At 32.3% G+C, this 8477-nt stretch overlaps 1 long non-coding RNA gene across 1 annotated transcript; it reads right to left on the bottom strand.

Annotated features, from left to right (window-relative positions):
* Nucleotides 1-3134: 3134 nt before the first annotated feature.
* On the bottom strand, nucleotides 3135-3971 carry LOC121227902 (uncharacterized). Its single transcript, XR_005925427.1, has 2 exons — nucleotides 3818-3971; nucleotides 3135-3400 (listed from the first exon to the last, which is right to left on the bottom strand). It is a non-coding gene; the product is annotated as an uncharacterized lncRNA (long non-coding RNA).
* Between the last annotated feature and the right edge of the window lie 4506 nt (nucleotides 3972-8477).

Raw genomic sequence — 8477 nt, 5'->3', positions numbered from 1 at the left:
AAATAGTTCTTTTATGTTTTAAAACATTTTGAATTTCTTGACAATGTTTTTAAAACATTGTCTAATATGAGTTTAGGACTGATAATATCTCTTTCGAGAGAGTAAGAGCAATTGACATTTGGTTGATTAATTAAAATTTCTTTCTAATTAAAACCCCGATTATCACATGAACTCATTCTATGGATCCCTCTATTAGATTTAACTCTAATTTAGTAGATTTATGTTGTCCTATTTTTAGGATTGCATGCAACTCCACTCAATTACACAAGATCTACTAGTAAACAGAGTCTATTAATCCTCTGATTTAAGCACATCAAACATGGATCAATATTCTAGAAATATTAAACTAAGAATTAAGCACACATAATTGAGAATAAGATCTAAGTATTTATTGCGTAAAATAAAAATTAAAAGATAGAATTCATCATAGGGTTCATCTCCCCAAGTATTTAAAAAATTAGTTCATGGGCACAAATAAAAACATCCCAAAGACAATATAACCACAAGAAATAAAGAAAATCATAATAACCTCTTTAGAAATCAACTAGAAATCTTCAATCTTGATAGAAATCTGCTTCAATGATATTTTCCTAGTTGTTTCTTGAGCATTCTATGACGGCTCACTCCTATCTTCTTATTTTTTTCTTTTTTTATATATATACGTACTAGAATGCCCGAAAACCCTAAAAATATATTTTTTTTGCTGTTTGGGGTGCAGATCCGCATAATCGACACATAGCCGTGTGTCCAGCCCATGTGGTCCATGTATCTTGCTCTGATTTTCTGTTTTTCGATCGTTTTTCACTCTTTTTTCTCACAAATACTCTCCTAAGTATAAAAATATGAATTTAAATGATTATGAGCATAAAATTCATAATTTAAACCGAACAATCTATAAAAACCGCATTAAGAATGAGATTAAAATATATTACTTTTGACACTTACAAAAAAGAGAGAGACCAAACAAGAATGTACAATAAATAAATATTGTAAGATAAGGTTCAATTTGTTTTTGTTTTCTCTCACATTAAATCGATATTTATAATTGAATAATCTTAAGTCAATTTAGATACATTCAAATTTATCAATTTTTTATTTTATGAAATTATATTAAGAATGTTAAGATAAACTTTAAAAAATTTTAAAAATATATTTATTATATAAAATCAAGAATTTGAATATAAAAAAAAGTTAAATTAGGTATGCTAAGATAAAAATTCAGTAAATTTCAAAAAAGAAATATTTATTATGCACAATCAAGAATTTGAATTTTTAAATAAAAAATTTACCGGTGGTTGAAAAGAAAACTTAATTTATCCATTCAATTTTAACTTATATAAATAAATTATTTTTAATTATATATAAAAATATATAAGAAATAAATATCAACATTTTATATTATATATAATATGATTTGTTTTCAAATTCCAAACTATAATGTTTAAGCTTAAAAAATAATTAATATTTGTAGCGACGTAAAAATTTTAGTTTGGTCGCTAATTGGGGTGTTTGCTTTTAAAGACCGAGGTTTGATTTTTAAAAAAAGGAAGTCGCCACCGATCCTTTTTCTAGGTGTGATCGGACACCTGATAAATCATTCGTTCTTGAAAAGATAATTTATTCTCGGACAAAAATGAAGGCCAAATTTGGGTCTACGTGAAAATCAGAGTAAGGTAGGGTTCGGGAGTCGGTTACGCGCGAGGAAGGCATTACCACCCTCGCGACGCCCAAAATTGGTATCTTGTAAAACACGCGTTGTCTTGATTCTCAAAAATATGAGTTCAATTTAACATTTAATCGGGATCCGGTTGAAGAATGAGAATTTTTTAGTTTTCGGTTTTTTAGAAGGGTGCCCCATTTTTAACACGAGCCGACGAAATTCACCCAACATAGCGATGCAATCGATGACTTGACGTTAAATCGGTACATTGCCTTATGTATTGAAATTAATTTGAAAACAAGAATAAGATTTTCAAAGTAATACAAAGCAAAATTGATATGAAATAAAAATAAATGAATGGAAGAGCTAGAAATATATTGAAGCAAATGATAAATGTGACAATAATATTAAAAACGATAAAGATGTATGCGATATTAAACGTAATACTAGAATTAAACATGAAAGAGAACAATGAATGTATAGGTATACACATATAATAATGGTTAATATGATTATGAAAACATGATATTAAAACTATTAATGATGCTATATATATGTATATAATACGGTGTTAAAATACATACATCATATAAATATTAAAAACATATACACGCGATAGTAAAAAACATTAGAACGTATATATACATGACATGGATAAAGATACAATATTAGAAAGATACATATACATAATATATATAAAAACATGTATATATATTACAGTATTAAAATATTTACATAGTATACGCCTATTAGAAATAATAATAATATTAAAAAAACAACTAGTAATATTACATAAATATACACATACATATATATATTTAAAAAAAACATAATAATAATAATAGAATACGCATGTACTATATATACATATAATATAGTTATTAAGAAAATATATACAATATATAATATTAAGAATATACACAATACATATGGTATTTAAAAATATAGTATTAACAAAACATAATATATACATCTAAGTATTGATTTTAAAAAAAATACTAACAATAGTAAAATACTAATAAATAATAATAATAATAAGAACGTGTAAACAGTAATATGTACAAGGGAAAATAATAAAAGAAAATTAGTAATGCTATACATACATAAACATAATATAAAAAATATTAAAATAAAGTAATTAGAAAATAATATTATGTACTAAAATATATACATACACATAAAAAATATACACTATTAATAATAATAATAATAAATATAGTAATAATATCATTAACAAAAAAAACAAATATAACATAATAAAAATATTGAAATAAAGTAATTGAAAATAATACCATGTATAAATATATATATACATATATAATAAAACATACACTAATATTATATATAATAATAATACTAGAAATAGTAATAACTAGTAATAATAATACATTAAAAATATTAATATGTTAATAACCAGAATATTAATTATAACAATAATAATAATAGAAATAATAGTATTAATAATATTAGTGTAGAACTCAAATTTTGCCCGGGGCCCATAAACCATAAACCAAGATAAAAATAATTAATAGTCCATGACCCAAAACCCAAACCTATCCAACCCAATTACAGCCCAAAAAAAATTAAAACCCTAAAAGCCCAATCAGCCCACAACCTTAACTAATTTTCAGCAAACAAAAAAGAAAAAAACTAGCCGCTCCTCCCTCTGTCCCCAAGATTCAGTTGCCCCATGCTACCTCTGCCCTTGGCCATCACATGCACCACCCACACCTGACACACCTGCAACAGAGACAAAAACAACAGTAAAAGAAAGCATGCGAGGGATGGGGGAAAGAATAAACAAAAGAACGAAAACAAAAAATAGGAAATGAATGTTTTGTAGATCGGCTTTAAAAAGCCAAAATCGATCACAAAAAAGGGGGATTTTTTTTTGATATTTCGAGGGGAGAAGGGATTGTATTTTAGGGGGGATTTTTAGAGAGGAATCGATTGTATTTTGGGGGGATATATATATATTTTTCGGAGATAATACAAAGTTCAAGAGTAAATCAAGAATCGGAACTAAGTTTTGAAAGGTGATTTTTCTTTTTTTTTGGAATTTTCTCTTGATTTGGATTTCGTTTGTTCTGTTTCATTTTCAATTTTTTTTAAAAACGGTTTTTTTTAAAAAAAAAGAGAGGGAGAGAGGGGACTTACCGACGAACTAGCGACCTTGGCTCGCCGATCTCCGATGAGGGTGGCGCAGGCCTAAGAGAAAATTTGGGAGCTTTCTCTCTGTTTTTCTTTAAGGAAAATAAGAGAGGTGATGGGTAATTTTTGTTTTTATTTTTTTAGTTTTCAAAAAGGGGTGTTCAATGTTTTAAAAATAAAAAAATAAAAAAGTAGGCTTCATTTGTTTTTTTTCCCCTCAAAAGTAAAGCCTTGGGAAGGGGAAAACCTGACCGTGCATTAAGGGATGGAAATGTGCACATTTCTTTTAAATGGGAAATTTTCGCGATTAGTCCCTGTCCTGGGTGCCTACGTTCAATCAAGTCTTTTTTTTGTTTTCTTTAAATGCTTTCAAATTACCCCGGAAATTTGCGCCCAGACCCCTCCCTCCTTACCCACGTGTGCATTTTGGTCCCCTTGTATCCTTTTATTCTGTTTTCACTCCAGAATTTTATTTTGTAATTCAATTAAGCCCTATTTTGTTTATTTTAGACACTTTTATCACAAAATTTTTTGGTATTATTATTAATCTAATATTACTATTTTTTATTATCATTTTTTAAATTATTTTCCTATTATTTATTATACTATTTTTTACACTATTATTTATTATACTTATTATATCATTTTCATTATTTCTTATTTCTTTTCATCTAATTTAATCAATTGGAGTTAAGTTTCATATTATTATATTATTTATTTATATATTTGTTATATGCTTCATATATATATTTAAAATAAAACTAATTATTTTATGTACAAATTGTCATTATATGTATCACATTACTTGTTATATTATTTTTGTTTTACTAATAATCATTTTTTTCTGTACTATTTCTTTTTATATACATATTTTATAATAATTTTAAATATAGTTTATTATACTTATTATATTTTATTTATCATGAAGACGAGACTCAATATTTGGCAATTCGCGGAATAGTGCCCTAACGTGTTGGGTTGCAATTTCTCGTTTGCTCAAAATAATCGAATATTCCTTTAGGTTTTCACTCATGTTTATTAAAAACCTTTCAATACAAAGGATGTTCGATGTTTGGCGATTTGAGGATAGTGCCCTATCGTGTTGGGTTGCGCTTTTTCATTTGTTCTAAACAATCGAAGATTCCTTCGAAATTTCATTCACATTTTCTAAAAACCCTTTAGAACGAAAGAAGTGTTCGATGTTTGGCAGTTCGGGGAATAGTGCTCTATCGTGCTGGGCTGCAATCTCCCGTTTGTCCAAAATAATCGAATATCTCTCCGGAATTTCACTTGTATTTTCCAAGGTGAGGCAATGGTCATGTTTGGAAATTCGAGGAATCGTGCCCTACTGTGCTGGGTTTCGATTTTTCGTTGGACTAAATAGTTGAGCATCCTTTTATGATTTTATAATTATAAATTTTCGGATGTCGAAATAGGAAGATTTTTGGTAACCAACTCAGGTTATTCAAATGTTATTAAAAAAGAACCACATTTCAAAAACATTTCAATTTTAGACATAAGGACAATATTTAATCGATTTGGTACCAATTTTGGGCGTAGTGAGGGTGCTAACCCTTCCTCATACGTAACCGACTCCCGAGCCCGTTTTCTAAAATTTTCGTAGACCAGAACCGTTGTTTTGGTAAACTAAAAATGTTTTATTAAAACAACCCAAATTTTTAGGTGATCCGATCACACCTAAACAAGAAAAGATTGGTGGCGACTCCATTTTCACTTTCCAAAAAGTCAATCCATAATTTTTAAATCGAAATGAAAAAATGGTTTCGACAGCTTGGCGACTCCGCTGGGGACGAATGAGAGTCGAGCCATAAAAATCAATTATTTACTGTCTTTTTATCGAAAACCGAAAATTTACTTTAAAAATCATATATCTTTCGATTGCATTTGATTGTGTGATTGTCTTAGTGTGGGTCTTGTAAAATAGCACTGCATTTCATTGCATGACCACTGTGGTCACACCTTTTAAGTGGGAGTAAGAAACTACGCTTTAGTGAGGTTTTCACCTCCGCATGGGCTAGTGGATTACTTCCGGGGTACATCTGTACCTATGATTTCGTGAGATTTTCATCTCCGCATGGTCATAGGGAAATGTATTCCCTTGAACCGAACTCGATCTATATGAGCCTATAATGGGTGAGGATTGAGGAATCTACTGGTTCGGGTACCTTATCTCTAGAACTAAACCGTATATAGTGAACCTTAGGAACCATCCTTGGGTGAAGCCACGTCGAGCCTTAGTACTTACTCGTATATGCATCATAGTTATCGTTTATGTGCTTGCATTCTATCGCTATTATTTGACACTAACCAGTGTTTTGTTTTGTCATTTTTGCATAACATTACATACTAAAGGAGGCGTTAATTCGTATTCAATTACTAAGTTAGAAAATTTGACATGGAGAATGAATTTTTTAGTAAAGTCGAGGATAATGCGACCGTTCGTGCATGGTCGGAGAGGCTACAATCAGAGAGAGGGGATAGCTTGGCAGAAGGGTATGTATCGGAACTGCAAGATTTCACTCGCGTCAATATAGTACAGAACGAGCTGCAAGAGTTGAGAGACATTTGGGCTAGTTGGAATGAAGGAATCAAGCAATTGTTTTACCAAAATTATGGTGACGTATCCTACCTGCTAGATATTAGAGTGGATAAGCATTTGTTCCGAGCCTTGGTGCAGTTTTGGAATTTTGCATACAAATGTTTTACTTTTGGAGAAGTGGATTTGGTACCTACCATGGAGGAATACACTACTTTGCTCAGGTGTCCCAAAATTCAGGTCCAGAAGACTTATGCTCGAGTTTTTAGTAGTCAGACTTTCGTGAAGAAACTGATTAGCATTTCTGGGATGAGCGAGCCTTGGGTCACTGCTCGGATTCAGCAAAAAAGAGATAGCAAATGTATCCCTTGGGAGAATTTGCGAGATTTGATCTTGACACATCCAGATGAAAGAAAGAGGGTTGATATATTTGCCTTAAGCATCTACAGATTAGTGATATTTCCTAAGGCTTTGAGGCACGTGGACAAGGCGATCATTGACTTGTTTGATCGCCTTGAAAAGGGAATCACACCGGTACCGACAATATTGGCAGAAACATTAAGATCTTTGAGCTCGTGTCGGAAGATAGGCGAGGGGCGATTCATTGGATGCGTGCAATTATTGATGGCATGGTTCTACGGGCACTTTTGAAAGGTAGATAAAGTTTCCTATCGAGTCTTCTCCGAGGGTTATTCCCCGTTGAAAGAAGAGGCAGCTATACAGAGGAGAGATGATATCTTAGAGGAGAAGTGGATGGACATTCTTTAGAACCTCAAGGAGGGGGATATCAAGTGGAGAGCTTATTGGATGGTTCCTGACGAGATCATGTACCGATGTGGTAGCTTTGATTGGGTGCCATTGTTAGGAATTTGGGGAGCTACTGGGTATACTCCGCTGTTAGCCTTGAGGCAATATAAGTCAAGGCAGTTTGTACCCACGATCTATGGGCTTGCTCAGAGTGAATTCTCATTTAAAGGTGCTCATTATAAGAAGAGAGTTCAGGAGTTATCGGATGCTTGGAAGAAAACTTGTTGGATGAAGAGGTTAGTCGTCGGTTCCATGGTAACGCCCGAGTATAGCAAGTGGTTTAAGAAGAGGATTAATGATAATATTCCTAGGCCAAGCTTGGAGAATGCTCAACCTATCGAGGAACAATTACAAGTCGCCCCATCAGAATTGGAAATTATAAGGCAAGATTTCAAGAAGAAGAGTTCAGAGCTTGGGAAGAAGATCGAACAGTTAGAAGAAGAGAAGATGCATCTAAGATTAGACGCTGATGTTCAGAGGTCAGAGGCTGAGAAATGGAGAAAAGGAAAAACTAAGGTCGAAGAAGACCTAAACAGCTTGAAGACAGACTACAAGAAGCTGCGCCTATCTATGAGGACTGCGGGTTTAGGTAAGACTTCTGAACAATGGCGCCACGAAATTCAAGAAGAAAAAGCCAATACCGATCGGTGGGAAAAAAAATTTCTAGAAGTTCAGGCACGAAACGAAGATTTGGAGAAGAGTCTGTCGGAGAGCAGAAACGAGCGATGTGAACTAAGGGCTAGAGTGGCAGAACTCGAGAAGTCTCTGCATCAGTACCGAAACCGCAACACCGCAATAGAGCTGAGGGTAAGCTTGAGCCAAATAGAAGAGATGAAAGGAAGAATAGGAGAGTTAGAGGCATCACTGCAGAACTGTGAGATGCGGATCCAGTTTTTCGAGGCAAACGAGGATTGTCAGAAAAAACAGCTTCACCATGCACAAAACCAAGTCAGAAACAGAGATTACCTTATGGGGGAAGCCATAACCCAAATTCGACAGGTAGCAGCCTACTTGCAAACTTTAGCGGTTCAAGCGGACATACTGAGCGTGAAGTATGAGTTGGAGTCGGATCGTGAACAAGAGCTGGCCTCGTTGCTTAGAAAAATTAAGACTCTAAGTGTTAGAGCGAAATTTTATTTGTAATTCGACTTTATGTAAAAGATTTTATTTTCGAGTGAAATTTTCTAAGGGTAATTAAGTCAAAATTGATGCCTCCTTTACATTCATGCATTTGCATTACATCATATCATTATGCATTAAAGGCCATAAGAGTTTTCTAATTAATTAATTAAAAATTATTTC

The sequence above is a fragment of the Gossypium hirsutum genome, chromosome A04, assembly GCF_007990345.1.
Source record: "Gossypium hirsutum isolate 1008001.06 chromosome A04, Gossypium_hirsutum_v2.1, whole genome shotgun sequence".
Lineage (NCBI taxonomy): Eukaryota > Viridiplantae > Streptophyta > Magnoliopsida > Malvales > Malvaceae > Gossypium > Gossypium hirsutum.
The sequence above is the reverse complement of the archived record's forward strand: the minus strand, read 5'-3'. Positions and strand labels throughout refer to the sequence as shown.